The following is a 21422-nucleotide window of genomic DNA, read 5'->3' as shown; positions in this document are numbered from 1 at the left end:
GACACACAAGGAATTTGTCTTGGTGCATATGCTCTCAGTATACATAAAAGAAAAGATACGTTCGTCAACATTTCTAAGGTACAACACTTAATGACAGTCATAGGGTACAAATAAGCAATCAATATCAATATAAATCATAAGGATACAAGCAACAAAGTTACAGTCATAACAGTCATAAGTGGAAGGAGATGGGTGATGGGAACGATGAGAAGATTAATAGAATAGAATAGAATAGAATAGAATTTTTTATTTAGAAACACTAAAACTATCAGCCAGAGATGGAAAATAACTCACAAGATTCCTCTGAAATATATAATTCTTCCTAACTTCTGCTGGGCTGGCAAGGGGCAGTGATGCCGTGGAAGGAGAGCATTTCATCATTATTCAAAGCCATGGGATACGCAGAATAAGTCTACGTGAAAGTCAAGTGTATTTTAGCATTTTGCAGCAGCAAATTCAGTGGTCCCTCTGTACTCGTCCTTAATTGGTTCCAGGAGACACAATAAAGACTAAAAAACAATTCACCTCTGAATTTGCTAAAATGTTGCTAAAATTCACCTCTGGGAACAGCTGATTTGGGGTATTCCGGGAGGCCGATCCACCTGCCAATCAGCTTTTTTTCTTATTTTCCTCTCCCAAAACTAAGGTGCGTCTTATACTCCGGTGCGTCTTATACTCCGAAAAATACAGTATGTTCTTACAGACAAAAGTCAGGTCAGCAGTAAGAACACAAAAACACATTGACTGTTTTATTTCTGATTGAGACAAATTTATCATTCCTTGGGAGCGTTGTTGCGTTTTCTATTTTGTAACAAGCAGGATCATAACTAATACATTGTGAAAAATAATAGCCGAGATCAAGGTAATAAGGTTGATAAAAAAAGGGCTTACAATGACTCTTTCTGCCATTTCTTGTTCTTAATCACAGCTGTCTGAAAATCATAAACAGATGGTTTAACGCTATACGTTTTTATCATTTTACAGTAGTGGCCAAAATTGTGGAAACCTTTGGGGAAAAGTGTATTTTCTAAAACTAGCTAATAACACCACTTTTTTTTGGGAGTAGTACTACCATAAAAATTATATATCAATGGAACAATAATTTAATCAAGAATGTAATGCAATAACTTTTATGAAGGATTTGCTATTACTGTAGAATAGCAGTTATAAAGAAGAAAAGTGAAATGCATAGAAAAAATGACATATACAAAAATTATCACCATAGAAAAAAACCAGTGATGAAATCCAATTTTTTTTACTACTGGTTTTGTGGGCGTGGCTTGGTGGGTCTTTCAGGGGAAGGATACTGCAAAATCTCCATTCCCATCCCACTCCTGGGGGAAGGATATTGCAAAATCTCCATTCCCACCCCACTCTGGGGCCAGCCAGATGTGGCATTTGCCGGTTCTCCAAACTACTCGAAATGTCCACTACCGGTTCTCTGAACTATTCAAAATTTCCGCTACTGGTTCTTCAGAACCTGTCAGAACCTGCTGGATTTCAGCCCTGAAAAAAATGAGTTATACCAAAATTATCACCACATCAGTTAATACTTAGTTGGGTAACCTTTAGCATGAGTTACGGCCTTACAACGTCTTCCCATGGAGTGAACCAAGTTTTTTAGTTCTGCAGCTGTTATAGTGTGAAACCAAGATTGAATGATTGCTCCTATTAACTGGGTTTTATTGCTGGGTCGCTTCTGACTAACAAGTTTCTTTAGTTGGCTCCATAAATTTTCAATTGGGTTAAGGTCTGGGTATTCCCAGGCCATTCCAGCAGTGGAATAGGATTGTCTTGAAACTCCAAAATAAAAAGTGGTGTTATTAAACATCAAACCTCACAAATACACTTTTTTCAAAAGGTTTCCACAATTTTAGCCACTACTGTATGTCAATGATGAATGGGAAGGTTTGTGGTTTGCACTGAACGTGACTTCAGCAAGTCCTGATTTTAAAAAGAGACCAGCCAACCTGTTCTTATTTTAATTCTTTTAAAAGAATTTCCTTGTACGGGCTACAATATTTTAGCTTCCAGGAGTAATTGGAAAACATTCTTAAACATTTTAAAGAAACTTTTAATTATGTTCAAAATACCTCTTAAGAGCCATAGGACTATTAGAAACTGAGCTACATCTAGTTTTATAACATGCATATTTTTGACACAGATTTTTTTACTTACAACTATTTCAATGGATTGATTCAGATTCAGATGTAACCAGAAACCATGCTTTCTTTTCTGTTATGGGAATGAGTCACAATATGGTCAATTTTATAATTTTCCATTCCTTCTCTCTCTTCTTTGTGGCAGCCCCTAAGATATTGGAACACAGCTATCATGTCTCCCCTAGTCCTTCTTTTTGTTAAACTAGACATACCCAGTTCCTGCAACCGTTCTTCATATGTTTTATCCTCCAGTCCCCTAATCATCTTTGTTGCTCTTCTCTGCACTCTTTCTAGAGTCTCAACATCTTTTTTACATCGTGGCGACCAAAACTGGATGCAATATTCCAAGTGTGGCCTTACCAAGGCATTATAAAGTGGCACTAACACTTCACGTGATCTTGATTCTATCCCTCTGTTTATGCAGCCCAGAACTGTGTTGGCTTTTTTAACAGCTGCTGCACATTGCTGGCTCATATCTAAATGGTTATCCACTAGGACTCCAAGATCCCTCTCACAGGTACTACTATTGAGCAAGGTACCACATATACGGTACTGGTGCATTTTGTTTTTTTGGCCTAAATGTAGAACCTTGCTTTTTTCACTGTTGAATTTCATTTTGTTAGATAGCGCCCAATGTTCAAGTCTGTCAAGATCTTTCTGTAACTTGAGCCTATCTTCTGGAGTGTTGGCTATTCCTGCCAGCTTGGTGTCATCTGCAAATTTGATGAGTTCCCCATCTATCCCCTCGTCCAAGTCATTGATGAAGATGTTGAAGAGTACTGGGCCTAAAACAGAGCCTTGGGGTACTCCACTGCATACTTCCCTCCATGTGGATGTAGTTCCGTTGAGGACTACACGTTGAGTGCGGTTGGTCAGCCAGTTACGAATCCATCTGGTGGTGGTGCTGTCAAACCCACATTTTTCTACTTTATCTAGTAGTAGGTTATGGTCTACTTTATCAAATGCTTTACTGAAGTCCAAGTAAATTATATCGACAGCATTCCTCTGGTCTACTAATTTTGTCATTTTGTCAAAGAATGCGATAAGATTAGTCTGGCATGATCTGTTTTTGACAAACCCATGTTGGCTTTTGGTTATTACTTTGTTTGCTTCTAGGTGTTCGGTGATTCGTTGCTTGATTATCTTTTCCAGAATCTTCCCCGGTATTGAGGTCAGACTGATAGGTCTGTAGTTTCCTGGATCTGTTTTTTTTCTTTTTTTGAAGATGAAGACTTATCTGCTCAGATGCTGGTGCTGTGTTTTTAAGACCCGGAAAAAGAACAGTGTGTGACTTTTTGCCCCAAAAATGTTGTTCAGTCTTTTTAAAAAAAAAATATGATTATGATTATGATGAGAATTAAAAGCAGGAGTTATCATTTAGTTTCCAGATATAGCAAATGTCTTGAATGGATATGTTGCAGTGGTGGGTTGCCCCCAGTTCGGACCGGTAGCAAAACCAGCGGGAGACCCCGACGTTATCTGGAAGCTTCTGCGCATGTGCAGAAGCGCGCGTGCAAGCAAAGCAAGTGCACACGCACGGCCCCTTTGCAAACCAGTAGTAAAGGTAAGTAGAACCCACCCCTGGCATGTTGCCAAGTGTTTTGTAAGAAGGGCTACACGTGGCATGTGACACATGACATTTGAGGGGCATGTGCATGTGGCATTTGATTGGCAGGTTGGGGTGGGTGGGGGTTGCACTCCACCAAAGGAAGCCAGGGTGATGGAGAAGAAAAGTGGCGGAAGAAAAAAAATCTTTATTTGAATAGCGTGCTCAGGAGTTGAGGGCATCGTTACTTTTAATTCTACATGAACAAAACAAATTAATTAAAAGCACTAATGTAAGTGCCCAAGTATTTAATATGTAGGGAGCAATATATTTGCTTTCCTACGTCAGGGATCAAGCATTTAATAGTTTGTCCTTTCTGTCATTTAAATATTTCAGCTTTGGTGGGGGGACGACTGTTCAAATTGTCCTCCTCGTTATTTATTAAGTTGTGCTACTAAGCTCACTGAGAGAGGCAGCTTGAGGTAGTGGTTTAAGGCACCAAGCTAGAAACTAGAAGACCACGAATCTTGTCCTGCCTTAGGCAAAAAGCCAGCTTGGGCCAGTCACTATCTCTCAGCCCTAGGAAGGAGGCAATGACAAACCACTTCTGGAAAACCTTGCCAGGAAAACGGGCTTTTCCAAGCAATCTCAAAACTCAGACATCATCATCATCATCTTCATTTAACGACCTCATAATCCCTTGTTGTGAGGTGGAGTCTGGGCAACTGAATGGAGCTAGCAGGGTGTTTTAATGGCGGATACCTTCCTGTCGCCAATGTGGAGTTTTGTTCAGCAGATATATGTTTAAGAGACTTGTTTAAAACTAAAGACATTCCATAGTTTTTCCAACCCAATCTTTTAAAAAGAAGCTTTATGGCACAACAAGACTTTCACAGAGGCCTATAGCGGTGGAGTTCAAATTTTTACTACCGTGTCTGTGTGGCTTGGTAGGCGTGGCATGGCTTGGTGGGTGCTTGGCGTGGCAGGGAAGAATACTGCAAAATCATTTCTTCCTGATCAGCTGGGACTTGGGAGGCAGAGAATAGAAGGTGGGGCCAGTCAGAATTATTACTACCGGTTCTCGAACTACCAAAATTTCCCTTCAATTCTCCAGAACTGGTCAGAACCTGCTGAAACCCACCTCTGGCCTATAGTGATCATCATCGCTTCTTGACCCCATAATCCCATGTAGGGTGGAGTCTGGGCAACTGAATGGAGCTAGCCAAGTGTTTTAATGGTGGATGCCCTTCCTGTTGCCAATGCGGAGTTTTGTTCAGCAGATATATTCTCATTGTGCCCAGAGAGAGAATATCTGCCTCTGCCTAGGATCAAACTCACAGCCTCCTGATTTGTGGGCGAGAGTTCCACCTCTAGGCCACTGCATCACTCCTCCAAAATCAGACATGACTGACACTGGTATGGTACAAAATCCCAAGAATAGAATTTTTTATTGGCCAAGTGTGATTGGACACACAAGGAATTTGTCTTGGTGCATATGCTCTCAGTATACATAAAAGAAAAGATACGTTCGTCAACATTTCTAAGGTACAACACTTAATGACAGTCATAGGGTACAAATAAGCAATCAATATCAATATAAATCATAAGGATACAAGCAACAAAGTTACAGTCATAACAGTCATAAGTGGAAGGAGATGGGTGATGGGAACGATGAGAAGATTAATAGAATAGAATAGAATAGAATAGAATTTTTTATTTAGAAACACTAAAACTATCAGCCAGAGATGGAAAATAACTCACAAGATTCCTCTGAAATATATAATTCTCAGTGATGCCGTGGAAGGAGAGCATTTCATCATTATTCAAAGCCATCAGAATAAGTCTATGTGAAAGTCAAATACAATATGTTCTTACAGACAAAAGTCAGGTCCACATTGACTGTTTTATTTTTGAGACAAATTTATCATTCCTCAGGATTAATAGCCGAGATCAAGGTAATAAGGTTGATTGACTCTTTCCATTTCTTGTTCTTAATCACAGCTGTCTGAAAATCATAAACAGATGGTTTAACACTTTTATCATTTTACAGTAGTGGCCAAAATTGTGGAAACCTTTGGGGAAAAGTGTATTTTCTAAAACTAGCTAATAACACCACTTTTTTGGGAGTAGTACTACCATAAAAATTATATATCAATGGAACAATAATTTAATCAAGAATGTAATGCAATTTTTATGAAGGATTTGCTATTACTGTAGAATAGCAGTTATAAAGAAGAAAAGTGAAATGCATAGAAAAATGACATATACAAAATTATCACCATAGAAAAACCAGTGATGAAATCAATTTTTTACTACTGGTTTTGTGGGCGTGGCTTGGTGGGTCTTTCAGGGAAGAATACTGCAAAATCTCCATTCCCAGCCCACTCCCGGGGAAGGATATTATAAAATCTCCATTCCCACCCCACTCTGGGGCCAGCCAGATGTGGCATTTGTTCTCCAAACTACTCAAATGTCCACTACGGTTCTCTGAACTATTCAAAATTTCCTACTGGTTCTTCAGAACCTGTCAGAACCTGCTGGATTTCAGCCCTGAAAAAATGAGTTATACCAAAATTATCACCACATCAGTTAATACTTAGTTGGGTAACCTTAGCATGAGTTACGGCCTTACAACGTCTTATGGAGTGAACCAAGTTTTTAGTTCTGCAGCTGTTATAGTGTGAAACCAAGATTGAATGATTGCTCCTATTAACTGGGTTTTATTGCTGGGTCTTCTGACTAACAAGTTTCAGTTGGCTCAAAATTTTCAATTGGGTTAAGGTCTGGTATTCCATTCCAGCAGTGGAATAGGATTGTCTTGAAACTCCAAAATAAAAAGTGGTGTTATTAAACATCAAACCTCACAAATACACTTTTTTCAAAAGGTTTCCACAATTTTAGCCACTACTGTATGTCAATGATGAATGGGAAGGTTTGTGGTTTGCACTGAACGTGACTTCAGCAAGTCCTGATTTTAAAAAGAGACCAGCCAACCTGTTCTTATTTTAATTCTTTTAAAAGAATTTCCTTGTACGGGCTACAATATTTTGATTTGTGAGGTTCTATTCTTCTTCATGCAATCTGTAGAAATTTGATAGCTACTCCTAAATGCAGACTTAACATAACATAACATAACATAACATAACATCAGAGTTGGAAGGGACCTTGGAGGCCTTCTAGTCCAACCCCCTGCCCAGGCAGGAAACCCTACACCATCTCAGTCAGATGGTTATCCAACATTTTCTTAAAAATTTCCAGTGTTGGAGCATTCACAACTTCTGAAGGCAAGTCGTTCCACTTATTAATTGTTCTAACTGTCAGGAAATTTCTCCTTAGTTCTAAGTTGCTTCTTTCTTTGATCAGTTTCCACCCATTGCTTCTTGTTCTACCCTCAGGTGCTTTGGTGAACAGTCTGACTCCCTCTTCTTTGTGGCAGCCCCTAAGATATTGGAACACAGCTATCATGTCTCCCCTAGTCCTTCTTTTTGTTAAACTAGACATACCCAGTTCCTGCAACCGTTCTTCATATGTTTTATCCTCCAGTCCCCTAATCATCTTTGTTGCTCTTCTCTGCACTCTTTCTAGAGTCTCAACATCTTTTTTACATCGTGGCGACCAAAACTGGATGCAATATTCCAAGTGTGGCCTTACCAAGGCATTATAAAGTGGCACTAACACTTCACGTGATCTTGATTCTATCCCTCTGTTTATGCAGCCCAGAACTGTGTTGGCTTTTTTAACAGCTGCTGCACATTGCTGGCTCATATCTAAATGGTTATCCACTAGGACTCCAAGATCCCTCTCACAGGTACTACTATTGAGCAAGGTACCACATATACGGTACTGGTGCATTTTGTTTTTTTGGCCTAAATGTAGAACCTTACTTTTTTCACTGTTGAATTTCATTTTGTTAGATAGCGCCCAATGTTCAAGTCTGTCAAGATCTTTCTGTAACTTGAGCCTATCTTCTGGAGTGTTGGCTATTCCTGCCAGCTTGGTGTCATCTGCAAATTTGATGAGTTCCCCATCTATCCCCTCGTCCAAGTCATTGATGAAGATGTTGAAGAGTACTGGGCCTAAAACAGAGCCTTGGGGTACTCCACTGCATACTTCCCTCCATGTGGATGTAGTTCCGTTGAGGACTACACGTTGAGTGCGGTTGGTCAGCCAGTTACGAATCCATCTGGTGGTGGTGCTGTCTAACCCACATTTTTCTACTTTATCTAGTAGTAGGTTATGGTCTACTTTATCAAATGCTTTACTGAAGTCCAAGTAAATTATATCGACAGCATTCCTCTGGTCTACTAATTTTGTCATTTTGTCAAAGAATGCGATAAGATTAGTCTGGCATGATCTGTTTTTGACAAACCCATGTTGGCTTTTGGTTATTACTTTGTTTGCTTCTAGGTGTTCGGTGATTCGTTGCTTGATTATCTTTTCCAGAATCTTCCCCGGTATTGAGGTCAGACTGATAGGTCTGTAGTTTCCTGGATCTGTTTTTTTTCTTTTTTTGAAGATGAAGACTTATCTGCTCAGATGCTGGTGCTGTGTTTTTAAGACCCGGAAAAAGAACAGTGTGTGACTTTTTGCCCCAAAAATGTTGTTCAGTCTTTTTAAAAAAATACTCTTTTGTATACAGGTAGTCCTCAGCCTACGACCACAGTTGCGCCAAACATTTTTACTTGTTCAGTGAGACAATTGCTAAATTGAGTTTGCCCCGTTTTACGACCTTTCTTGCCACGGGTGTTAAAGGAATCACTGCCGTCAATAAGTTAGAAACATGGTTGTTAAGTGAATCTGGCTTCCCCATTGACTTCGTTTGCTGAAAGGTCACAAAAGGGGATCGCAGGACCTTGGAACACCGCCACGGTCATAAGTATGAAACAGTTGCCAAGCATCTGAATTTTGATCACATGATCATGCAGATGCTTCCAAAGTTGTAAGTGTGAAAAATGGACATAAGTCACCTTTTTCAAGACCGTTGTATTTTGAATGGTCACTAAGCAAACTGTTGTAAGTCAAGAACTACCTGTACTATCATAAATAGACTCTGTAATGCTGTTTCTGAGGTACACAAACAGTATTATGTGTTTCTTCACAGGCATATTTAAGCAATGTGACATACGTGGGCTTTTGTCATGTCCCACTCCTCCGTATCAAGCGTGGCTGCAAAGCCTCTGCAGCTTTGCCAAAGTTCTGTCAGAGTTCTCAGGGCAGGCAGGAGACCAGGATGTGACTTCAGCAAGTCCTGATTTTAAAAAGAGACCAGCCAACCTGTTCTTATTTTAATTCTTTTAAAAGAATTTCCTTGTACGGGCTACAATATTTTGATTTGTGAGGTTCTATTCTTCTTCATGCAATCTGTAGAAATTTGATAGCTACTCCTTTTGGAAATGCAGACTTATCTGCTCAGATGCTGGTGCTGTGTTTTTAAGATCCGGAAAAAGAACAGTGTGTGACTTTTTGCCCCAACAATGTTGTTCAGTCTTTGTTGTGTCTCGCTCGCTTTCCCCGCAGCCGGGTCCCTCTTATCTCCTGCCAAACGCTGAGGAATGTCCTGGCATGCCTCCAGGCCCCAGCCCTGGCACCATGCCCAGACAGGCCGAGCAAGATAAAGGGTCTGAAGTGCCTCCAGCCTCCAGCCCTGGCTTCATGCCCAGGCAAATGGAGCAACTAGACCCCTCCCCCTCCCCCACAGCATGTGAGCCTGAGGAAGGTCAATTACCAACAGCTGGAGCCTGGAGAGATCCTCGCTTCAGGAGAATTGATAGGCGGCATCAGCAAAAGGAAGGGAGGGGCAGGCCTGGATAAGTGCTGAGTCATGGAGCCGCACCCCATGGCCTATATAAAGGATCTGCTTTCTGGCATTCTCTGAGTCAGGCAAAGTCTAACTTGGATTGCTGAAGTCACTTCCTGGTCTCCTGACTGCCTTGAGAACTCTGATAGGACTTTGGCAGAGCTGCAGAGGCACGCTTGCTACGGACTTCCCCGACCCGGCCGTCAGCGGAGGAGTGGGACACGACAGTCTTTTTAAAAAATTACTCTTTTATATACAGGTAGTCCTTGACCTACGACCACAGTTGCACCCAACGTTTTTACTTGTTCAGTGAGACAATTGCTAAATTGAGTTTGCCCCGTTTTACGACCTTTCTTGCCACGGGTGTTAAAGGAATCACTGCCGTCAATAAGTTAGTAACATGGTTGTTAAGTGAATCTGGCTTCCCCATTGACTTCGTTTGCTGAAAGGTCACAAAAGGGGATCGCAGGACCTTGGAACACCGCCACGGTCATAAGTATGAAACAGTTGCCAAGCATCTGAATTTTGATCACATGATCATGCAGATGCTTCCAAAGTTGTAAGTGTGAAAATGGACATAAGTCACCTTTTCAAGACCGTCGTATTTTGAATGGTCACTAAGCAAACTGTTGTAAGTCGAGAACTACCTGTACTATCATAAATAGACTCTGTAATGCTGTTTCTGAGGTACACAAACAGTATTATGTGTTTCTTCACAGGCATATTTAAGCAATGTGACATACGTGGGCTTTTGTCATGTCCCACTCCTCCGTATCAAGCGTGGCTGCAAAGCCTCTGCAGCTTTGCCAAAGTTCTGTCAGAGTTCTCAGGGCAGGCAGGAGACCAGGATGTGGTCTTCAGCAATCCAAATTAGACTTTGCCTGACTCAAAGAATGCCAGAAAGCAGATCCTTTATATAGGCCATGGGGTCTGGCTCCATGACTCAGCACTTATCCAGGCCTGCCCCTCCCTTCCTTTTGCTGACGTCGCCTCTCCATTCTCCGGAAGTGTGGATCTATCCACTGCATCGTTTCGTCCCCAGATGTTGGCAATTCCAGCTCGTGGCTGGCTTCAGGCACACATGCTATCAGGGGGAGGTTTGTTTGCTTGGTTTGTCCGGGCATGTTGCCAGGGCTGGGGGCTGGAGGCATGCCAGGACATTCTTCAGCACTATCAGTCTCTGGCTGAGATAGCAGGAGATGAGAGGGGCCCGGCTGCGGAGAGAGGGGCGAGCGAGGCACAACAGCTTTGTTGCATTGGACACAAATGCCCATTTAGGCAGTTAGGAAAAAAAAAACACAAGGTAGAGATAAGAGCACTTGTTGCAGTTCAGCTACTAGGCAGTCCTCGACTTATGACCACAATTGAGCCCAGCATTTCTGCTGCTAAGGAAGACAGCGTTTAAGTGAGTTTTGCCCCATTTTACGATCCTTTCTTGCCAAGCATTTGAATTTTGATCATATGACCAATAGGGGTAGTGCAATGATCAGGTGAAAAACGGACCTAAGTCACTTTTGTCAGTGGCGTTGCAACTTTGAACCGTCACTAAATGAACTGATATAAGTCATGGACTACCTGTACTTCTAACCTTCTCACATTAATTCATTTATTGTTCACATTTATTTATTGTTCACATTTTTATACCGCCCTTCTCCGAGTACAGCATAGATAAAACACAAATATCAAAAAGTTTAAAATACAATATGTCATTAAAAATCTAATCCAATAAGCTGAGTATTTAAAATAAGTGAGTAAAATTATAAAAGTAGAATAAGCCCCTTAAAACCCCCACTAAAAACCCTCGATTAAAATTAATCATTAGGCCAGCCCTGCTTGATGAAAGAAGAAAGTTTTAAGCTCACGCTTAAAGGTCCGAAGATCAGGGAGAAGGCGTAGCCACACAGGTAGTTCATTCCTCAGGGCAGGAGCCCCCACAGAGAACGCTCTTCCCCTGGGGGCCGCCAGCCGACATTGTAATGGGAGCATCTGCAAAGCTGGTGTTATCACATGTAGTGTATGTAGGTAAATTTCTCCCTGGCACTGGATGTCCCAAAGGTGCTTTTTCAGGAGACAACTGGATTTTCTTGTTTTTTTTCTTTAAAGATGTTTTGCTCTCATCGAAGAAGCTTCTTCAGCTGTGACTGGATGGTGGGGAACGGAAGGATTTATACTCCTTGCAGACAGCTGGTCATTTGCATCCTTTTAGAGGGTTGTTAAGGTCTCCTGGAAGTTTATCTGTGTCATCAGGGTCTCCTGAGTGATGCAAATGGGTATGGAGCCTTCTTGGCTGCAGGATGTTTTCTGACCTGTATCCCTTCACTGTTGAAGACGGACGCAGGCTGTTGGGGATGTAACTGGGTGATCTGCATCTCAAACTGAAGCGCACGTGGTTCCTGTAGTCTGCAATTTTTCTGGAAATCCGTTTATACTCCTGCAACCATTCGAAGGGTGTTCATCACAAAGTGCATAGCACAAAGTCTGTGGAGATTCTCAGTCCTCCAGGTCATGGTTGTCCCAAAGGTGCTTTTTTTTTAAATATCAGGAGGCAACAGGACTTTCTGGTTTTTCTTTGAAGACGTTTTGCTTCGCATCCAAGTAGCTTCTTCAGCTCTGACTGGATGGTGGGGAATGGAAGGATTTAAATTCCTTGCAGACAGCTGGTCATTTGCATTCATTTTAGAGAGTCATTGAGGCCACTTGGAGGTTTATCGGTGTCCTTGCGGGGGTCACCTGAGTAGTGCTCCTGTTATCCCCTTGGGGGATCACCTGAGTAATGCAAATCGGTATGGAGCCTTCTTGGTTGCAGGATGTCTTCTGCCCTCTGACCCTTCGCTGTTGAACCCAAGCGCAGACTGTTGGGGATGAGTTTTTGTTGTCTGCATTTCAAACGGAAGTGCAAATGGTTCCTGTAGCCTGCAATTTTTCCTGGAAATCCATTCCAGAGCATTGGACTTTTGCTATGTATCTACCAGTGGTGAGATTCAGCCGGTTCGGGTGAACCCGTAGTTAAATTGCTGACTAGCCTGCCCCCTCCCTGCTCTGCCCCTTTGTCGTGTCCCACTCCTCCGCTGACGGCTGGGTCAGGGAAATCCGAATCAGGCTTGCCTCTGCAGCTCTGCCCAAAGTCCTAGCAAAGTCCTCAGAGCAGGCAGGAGACCAGTAAGTGACTTCAGCAAGATAAGTTTGACTTTTGCCTGACTCAGAGACTGCCAGAAAGTAGATCCTTTATATAGGCCATGGGGTGTGGCTCCATGACTCAGCACTCATTAAGGCCTGCCCCTCCCTTCCTTCTGTTGCCTCCGCCTATCCAATCTTCTGATGCGAGGGTCACACCAATCAGCTGTTGGGAATAAACCCTCCTCAGGCTCACATGCTGTGGAGGAGGGGGAGGGGTCTAGCTGCTCCGTTTGCCTGGGCATGGAGCCAGGGCTGGGGCCGGGAGATTCTCCTTCTTCTGCAGTTTGTGTGGGCATGGAGCCAGGACTTGGGCCGGGAGGCATACATTCCTCAGTGTTCGGGAGCAGGTAAGAAGGCCCTGGCTGCTCTGAGGGCGGGCAAGACACAACACCCTTCCAGGAGTCCCCACGCACCCCATTTTGACTTACTGGTAAGTACAGGGAGGCCTCCTAGGCCCAAAATGTGTGTATGGGGGGTGCGGCACCCCCCCTCCCCTGCGGCTTGTTTTTGCTCCCAGGAGGCTTCAGGGAGGCCTACTAGGCCCAACACAGGGCGCCGGGGGTGGCATGCCCGCCCTGCGGCTCATTTTTGGTCCCAGGAGGTTTCAGGGAGGCCGAGTGCTGCCTGTCACACCCCCTGGCCATGCCCACCACGGCCAGGGCCACCCAGCTGGTCATTAGGGCAGAGAACCGGTTGTTAAATTATTTGAATCCCACCACTGGCATCTACATATGCATAAAGGGGGGGGAGGTTGGTCATTTTAAGGCAAGCGAGACTGCATTCTCGCTTTTCTAAAGCGCAGCTGTAAATGATCATAAACCGCAATGTTTCCAAAAGCGGAACACAATGTTTCATTTAGCGGGGACCAATTCTCCTCTGTGGTGCCTCCCTTCTTCTTTCTCTCTATCTGGCGGTTCCCCCTCTGATCTTTTGCAAAAAAAAAAAATGTGCTCGTCAATGAAGCAACAACAACAACAAAATAAAATAAAAAAACGTCAGGCAGGTTTTAAGAAGGGAGTCTGAGCCAAGCTAAAAAGTAAATTATTTAAGTTGAGTTGTAGTTGCAACTTGAAAGAATTCTGTCTGGGGGTTTTCCTTTTACATCAGTCTGCCATTGGATGAGGAGCTCTTGAAAACGCCTAACTATCCTGGCTCTGTCATAACTGGGGCTGACAGTTCACATCGAAAATTCTGTTTTCCTTCTCTTCCCAGGAAGGGGAGTCAAAGTGAAACTAGCAAAGTATTGTTTGGCAAGTGCCTTTTACCTTTGTTTTCGGGTCCTTTTATAAATTAGCCAGTTGGAACTTTCCTAGACAATATGTTGTTGTTTTCCAAACTGAGGGCTGTTCTTTCAGTTACACTGTGTCGCTTTAAAAAAATAGTAAGTGTGTTTAAACATTGACAACGGGAATGGGAGGGAAAGAGAAGGAACAAGCCGTTACGTTTGAAGTCAGAAAGAAGCCGGAACGGTATGGTGGCGCTGAAAACCAGAAGGAAAAACATAGCCAGGCATGGAGGAAAACCATCATATTAACTGTCAAAAGAGAGATGAGTTAGTTATTACAATGGCAAGGCTAATGCTCTCTGAGAAGGTCATAAGGTTATGTCTTCTAAAATCCTGCTATGAATACAACTGGTTGCTTGAAGGATATATTTCATATTCTGACAGATACAATATTTTAGCTTCCAGGAGTAATTGGAAAACATTCTTAAACATTTTAAAGAAACTTTTAATTATGTTCAAAATACCTCTTAAGAGCCATAGGACTATTAGAAACTGAGCTACATCTAGTTTTATAACATGCATATTTTTTGACACAGATTTTTTTTACTTACAACTATTTCAATGGATTGATTCAGATTCAGATGTAACCAGAAACCATGCTTTCTTTTCTGTTATGGGAATGAGTCACAATATGGTCAATTTTTATAATTTTCCATTCCTTCTCTCCTCTTCTTTCATGATCACACACACACAAAAAACCACCCTCCTTTTTTATGATCCTGTAATCCCTTAATTCGGGATAGAGCTGGGGCAATTGGATGGAGCTGAGCATTTACTGGCTGGATGCCCTTCCTGATGCCTATGTGGAGTTCACAGCAGATATTTTTTTTTTGCACCCTAGGAGAAAAATATCTGCTGCTACCTAGGATTGTACTTTCAACCTTCCGAGAGGGAGGCAAGATCACCGCTCTTCTCATTCTTTCATGATCACAATAAGAAGAAAAATTAAAGTGAAGGCATTATCTACATTACACTGTACATGAAAATCAAGAGCCACGATTAGCTTTGCTCCTGTTTTTTTTTTTAATTGTGCTTTCAACAAATCGTAATTCAGAAGTAGGGTTTGTAAAATAAATTCAGAAGCAAAACATTTCAATTTGCTAACGGATGCGGATGTCCTGCCTGAAGTTAATGACTGTATGGATGTGTATTTAATTGGTTTTTAATTGGTTATAAAGATACTTTTACTACCTAGAATTTATATTGTACAGCATCTTTCCTAAATGATTAACCAGGTCTCAGGTGTCTGTGTTGTAAAGTCTATATACAAAGAAGTTAAATGATCATTTCAACTTGGAAATATTGCTGGCATTGTATTTCAAGAGCAACCTGTGTGTATTTTCAAAGGCCCTTCTTAACCTCAAAAAGGAATTCCTGGTGAAAGTTTCTTTATATAAGGGATGTGGTGGTCCAGTGGCTAAGATGCTGAGCTTCTCAATCGAAAGGTCGACAGTTCAGCGGTTCGAATCCCTAGTGCTGCGTAACTGGGTGAGCTCCCGTTACTTGTCCCAGTTTCTGCCAACCTAGCAGTTTGAAAGCACATTAAAAAATGCAAGTAGAAAAATAGGGACCACCTTTGGTGGGAAGGTAACAATGTTCGGTGTGCCTTTGGCACGTAGTCATGCCGGCCACATGACCACGGAGACATCTTTGGATAGCGCTGGCTCTTTGGGTTTGAAATGGAGATGAACACTGCCCCCTAGAGTCAGGAATGATTAAGAAATATGTGTGAGGGGAACTTTTACCTTTACCTTTAAATCTTGGGTTTTAACTAAGGTAGATGGTACTGAGTGTTCTTACTAGCACTTGCTGCATGGATTTATTTGTCAAGAGGACCTACATTCTGCATATAGCTAGTCCTCAATTAAGTGACTGCCCCGTTTAAAAAACTCTTCATAATTATGGTGATGATGAAAAAAAAACCTTTTCAACCAGCCCTTCAATTGATCACCTTCAAAGGCCTATAAAGCATAGGAAAGCTGACGTAAGTAAGACTGTAAGTCTAGTGGCACGTTTCAGTTAGTGACTTCTTCTCTTATAAGCTAAATCATGAGTGCAAAAAGTTTGGGATGAGAGAAAGAGAGAGAGGGGGGGAGGGGGAGGGAGAAGGAGGAGGGAGGGAAGGTGAGAGAGAGAGAGAGAGAGATGATATAGATAACAGAACAACAGAACAAAAGAACAACAGAGTTGGAAGGGACCTTGGAGGTCTTCTAGTCCAGCGGTTAGCCAACTGGTGGTCAGTGGACCACTGGTGGTCCACAAGAAAATTTTGGTGGTCCGCAGAAAAATTAGTTGCATTTTTTTATATTGTACTAAATCGGGTCCTCAGACTACGGCCCTGGGCCAGATACGTGTAATTAACACTTTTGTTACTGCAGAGAGTCTTCCCCTTCTGGGTCGTTTTGTGTGAGTCGGAGGGGGGCAGAAATTCCAACTTGGGGTCTGCTTCAGCCTCCTGGTGCGGGGCTTTGGGCAAAGGCTGGAGGGAAGCGCCGCTGGTGGTGAAGAGCCGGAGGACCTTGTTCCAGTGGGACTGCCTCATGGCCTGGAACTGGCTGACCATCTCAGCCCACTGAACCTCCAGGTGCCAGTACCTGGCCTTGCACTCCTGCAGGTCTTCCCTCTGCTTGGAAAGCCTATGCTCCTAGTCCTCAGTGAGGTGCTTCTGCTAAGCCTCCTTCTCGGTCAGATCCAATTTCAGCTGAGCCAGCTGTTTTGCCAACTCTTTCTCGTGATGGCTGCTTAGCTCCAGCAACTGCTTCCTGTTGGGGCCCTAAGGAGCCCAGGTGGGCAGGCGAGGAGGGGCTGGGAGGGGAGCGGTGAGTAGAGCCTGGCGAGGCACCTCTCGACGTGAGTGACATTGAGTTGGCCATGCCCACCCAGTCACATGCCCACCTAGCTACGCCCACCCAGCCTATCATTAGGCAGATCATATTAATGGTCCACGGGATTTAAAATTATGAATGTAGTGGTCCCTGAGGTCCGAAAGGTTGGTGATCCCTGTTCTAGTCCAACCCATGCTCAAGCAGAAAACCTTATCCCATTTCAGACAAATGATCGTCCAAGGTCTTCTTAAAAACCTCCAGTTAATGGAACACCCAGAACTTCTGGAGGCAAGTTGTTCCATTGCTTAATTGTTCTAACTGTCAGGAAATTTCTCCTTAGTTCTAGGTTGCTTCTCTCCTTGATTAGTTTCCACCCATTGCTTCTCCTGCCCTCAGGTGCTTTGCAGAATAGCTTGACTCCCTCTTCTTTGTGGCAGCCCTTGAGATATCGGAACACTGCTATCATGACACCCCTAGTCCTTCATTTGTTAATCTAGATGTCTTAAACTAAATCTTGAAATCTAAAGATTAAAGCTCTAAAGACACATCAAATCTTAAACTAAATCTTTGAATCTTAAACCAGATACATTTTTTTTTCTTAAAAAGAATTCCCTTCTCAGAATTCAGGCTAGTGCTGTTAAGTTTGACCTGCCTTACTCCAATGTACAAAGCCCACCAATTTGCTGAAGATCCATGGTTTACACTAGTTTTTGTTCTCCTGGTGTAAGTGGAAGGCATCAAATTTAAGAATGTTGACTATGCAATTTTAGCAAAGCTGATAACACAGCCATAGAGTTATTACAAGAAAACAAAGTCTTCTTGTTCAACCCAAACCTTGACATTACATTTTCTTAATATTAAATACTTGGCTCCCTGATTTCTTTTCTTGCCAAGTTATCAACTCCACAGAAGAACAAAAATGCTGTTCACAGAACCTATTTATCACCATACGAAGAATGCAATTTGTCGTCTCCCTTCTCAAAAGAGACGAAATCATATATTCCCTGCCCTACTTCTGTATTGCGGTGTCCTTCTTTATGTCTGGGGGGGGGTGGAATTATAATGACGCGCGTTTCCAGTTCTGCTTCTGGAGATGGGTGTTGTAGATATTTGTACACAGAAACCTCACCTCTCTTCTCTTTCTAATTGACTTTATCAATATACGCGGTAATGTAGGCCTGGCCAGTTCATTAAGGTTAATTTGTTGGGGAAAAAAATATTAGAAGCATTAATTTGGAGTGGTAGCTAATGGGAAGCTGCCCAGCCAGCGTCTCGTTCCATCATTAGCATCGGCTCAATTATAACTCATGCCCAACTGTTTTTTACACAACCTAAATAGAATCAATGAATGTGATGAGTTGACAAGGTGCTTTCTCCCTCCCCTCCCCTTCCCCCTTCCCCTCCCCCTCTTTTTTTTTTTTTGCATTTTGTCATCTGGCTAATGCACATGGCTTAAAGGCATTGGCATCCATAATGCGAGGGCAGTTTTGCAGGCAGCTTGGAAGAGGCTGAAGCTTGCGAAGGGCCATTTCCATAAAATATTAATGCCATTGAAACATACACTGGGGTTGAAGGCTTGTCTGCGCGGCGGAAGGTAAAAAAAAAAAAAATCCATTCTTCCTTGGCTTTCTGATGACTGTAATTAGCAGCCCTAATTAAAAATTCAAACTGGGTGTATATTTGAAAGCATGAATCTTCGCCCAGCGTCATGTTTATTTCCTTTTGCAAAGTATTTTATTTTAGCCCGCTAATTGAACGGGAACTTTCCTTTGCCTTTGACAGACGCAGCTGGCTGGATCCAGTTTATGTTTCTAGTGGTCTCCGCAGACTGTTTCTTTTTGTAAGCAATAAAACATCTTTAAAAAACATGTATATGCTCTCTGCGAGCCATTAGCTCTGTTTCGTCCACAAAGGCTATGCATAGACATACACACACACACACGGACACAGCGAGAAAGAGAGAGAGAGGGAGGGAGGGAGAAAGAGAGAGAGAGAGAAAGAGAGGGAGGGAGGGAGAGAGAAGGAGAGATGGAGGAGGAGAGAGAGAAAGAGAGAGAGGGAGGGAGGAAAAGAGAAAGAGAGAGGGAGAGGGAGGGAGAAATAGAGAGAAAAAAAGAGTGGGATGGAGGGAAAGGGAGAGAGAGAGAGAGGGTGGGAGGGAGGAGGAGAGAGGGAGGGAGGGAGGAAGAGAGAGGGGGAGAAAGAGACAGAGGGAGAAAGAGAGAGGGAGAGAGAGAGAGAGGGAAAGAGAGAGAGAGAGAGATGCATCATTCACTTAAAAGTGACCTCTTTGCAGGAGAAAATCCACTATGCTCCCCCTCCCCAAATCTTCTCAGTATTTTAACATGAATTTATTTAAATCAAATGATCCCCTTTCTCAAGAAGGATTGGCTTATATGATGACATTTCCTGGGAACCCTGCATGTGGCAAAAAAGATAAATAAAGAGGGACACATTGATAAAGGCAGAAATGAAAATGCTATTTATTTGTTTATTTACCGCTTATTTAACGTAATAAAGGCAGATAAATGTGACTCGCCGAAGCTCTTGTGAAAATTACCGAGGCTTGCCAGAGGATGCATGTATCACTTCAGCCAAAGTTCTAAAAAAAAATTAAAAAAAATTGCGAGGCCGTTATTTTATGAAATCCTATGCAGAGTGGAGAAAATGAGTCCCCAGCGCTGTAATTCTGCCCTTTTCCAGCTCTCTGAAGGAAAGTAAGTGTGTGTGTGTATGCTTGGGTTTTATCAACTATCTGGTAAGGGAAAGTTTTGATGAGATCTGGACATGATCCAGATAAACTGAAGCACAGTTTGCCACCCAATAATATCTTTGCTGTTGTTTAGTCGCAAAGTTTGTTATCCGTAGACAACAAAATACCTTATGCCACCAGACTTGAAATCCTGGGATTAGAAAACTTAGAACTCCGCCGACTCCGACAAGACCTGTGTTTAACACACAGAATCATCTATTGCAATGTCCTTCCTGTTAAAGACTACTTCAGCTTCAATCGCAATAATACAAGAGCAAACAATAGATTCAAACTTAATATAAACCACTTCAAACTTGATTGCAGAAAATATGACTTCTGTAACAGAGTTGTTAACGCTTGGAACTCATTACCTGACTCCATAGTCTCTACTCGAAATCCCAAAATCTTTAACCAAAAACTGTCTACTATTGACCTCACCCCATTCCTAAGAGGCCTGTAAGGGATTGCATAAGAGCACAAATGTGCCTACCGTTCCTGTCCTATTTCATTATATCAAATTAACTATATTAATTAGTTATTGCATACTTTTGCTTATATATTTTTTTTTCTTTTATGATGTGTTGTTGTTTTATGTCGATGTTTGTGTATACTGTTGTGACAAAATGAAATAATAATAATAATAAAAAAAGTTGTGTCCGACCCATTGCGACCCCATGGACAATGTTCCTTCAGGCCTTCCTATGCTCTACCATCCCCTGGAGTCCATTTAAACTCATGCCTACTGCTTCAGTGACTCCATCCAGTCACCTCCTTCTCTGTCGCCCCTTTCTTCTTTTGCCCTCAATCTTTCCCAGCATTAGGCTCTTCTCCAGTGAATCCTTCCTTCTCATTAGGTGGCCAAAGTATTTGAGTTTCATCTTTAGGATCTGGCCTTCTAAAGAGCAGTCAGGGTTGATCTCCTCTAGGACTGACGGGTTTGATCGCCTTGCAGTCCAAGGGACTTGCAGGAGTCTTCTCCAGCACTATAGTTCAAAGGCCTCAATTCTTTGGTGCTCAGCCTTCCTTAAGGTCCAACTTTCACAGCCATACATTACAACTGGGAAAACCGTAGGATTGACTATACGCACTTTTGTTGGCAGGGTGATGTCTCTGCTTTTTAGTATGCTGAATAATAATATTTTACATAGGAGTGAATCCCATCTGATTCGACGGAGGTTCCTGTTGAATCTTTCCCTGCTTAAATGTTTCCCGCTGAAATCAGCGATTTGAAAGCAGTTACCTCAGTATGTCTCCATTACCATGCTTGAAAACAAATTCAATTCAAATGCTGGGTAGTTTTTAACTTCTTACAGTTACTGTGCTTGGGATTATGGTCATAGTCATGCTGGTCACTAAGCCAATCACCATGTTGACTGTGCCCAGTTTTGTGATCCATTTTGTGGAGGTTGCTAAGCCAATGCTGCGTTTATTAGGTGACAACTGCAGTCATTAAGTGACTGCTGAGGTGGGTTTCAGCAGGTTTATTTTATTTATTTTTATTTATTTATTTTGTCACAACAGTATATATAAGCATAAGCATGAAAGTAACTATATAATATATAAGCATATATATATATATATATAAGCATAAGCATGCAACAACTATATTAAGTGGATATAATGAAAGAAAACAATAGGAAAGGAACGGTAGGCATGTTTGTGCTCTTATGCACGCCCCTTACGGACCTCTTAGGAATGGGGTGAGGTCAATAGTAGACAGTTTTTGGTTGAAGGTTCTGACCAGTTCTGGAGAACCGGTAGCGGAAATGTTGAGTAGTTCGGAGAACCGGTAGTAAATATTCTGACTGTCCCCAGCCCCATCTATTCTCTGCCTCCCAAGTCCCAGCTGATTGGGAGGAAATGGGGATTTTGCAGTAA

The sequence above is a fragment of the Ahaetulla prasina genome, chromosome 5, assembly GCF_028640845.1.
Source record: "Ahaetulla prasina isolate Xishuangbanna chromosome 5, ASM2864084v1, whole genome shotgun sequence".
Classification (NCBI taxonomy): Eukaryota; Metazoa; Chordata; class Lepidosauria; order Squamata; family Colubridae; genus Ahaetulla; species Ahaetulla prasina.
Note: the sequence above shows the minus strand (reverse complement) of the source record.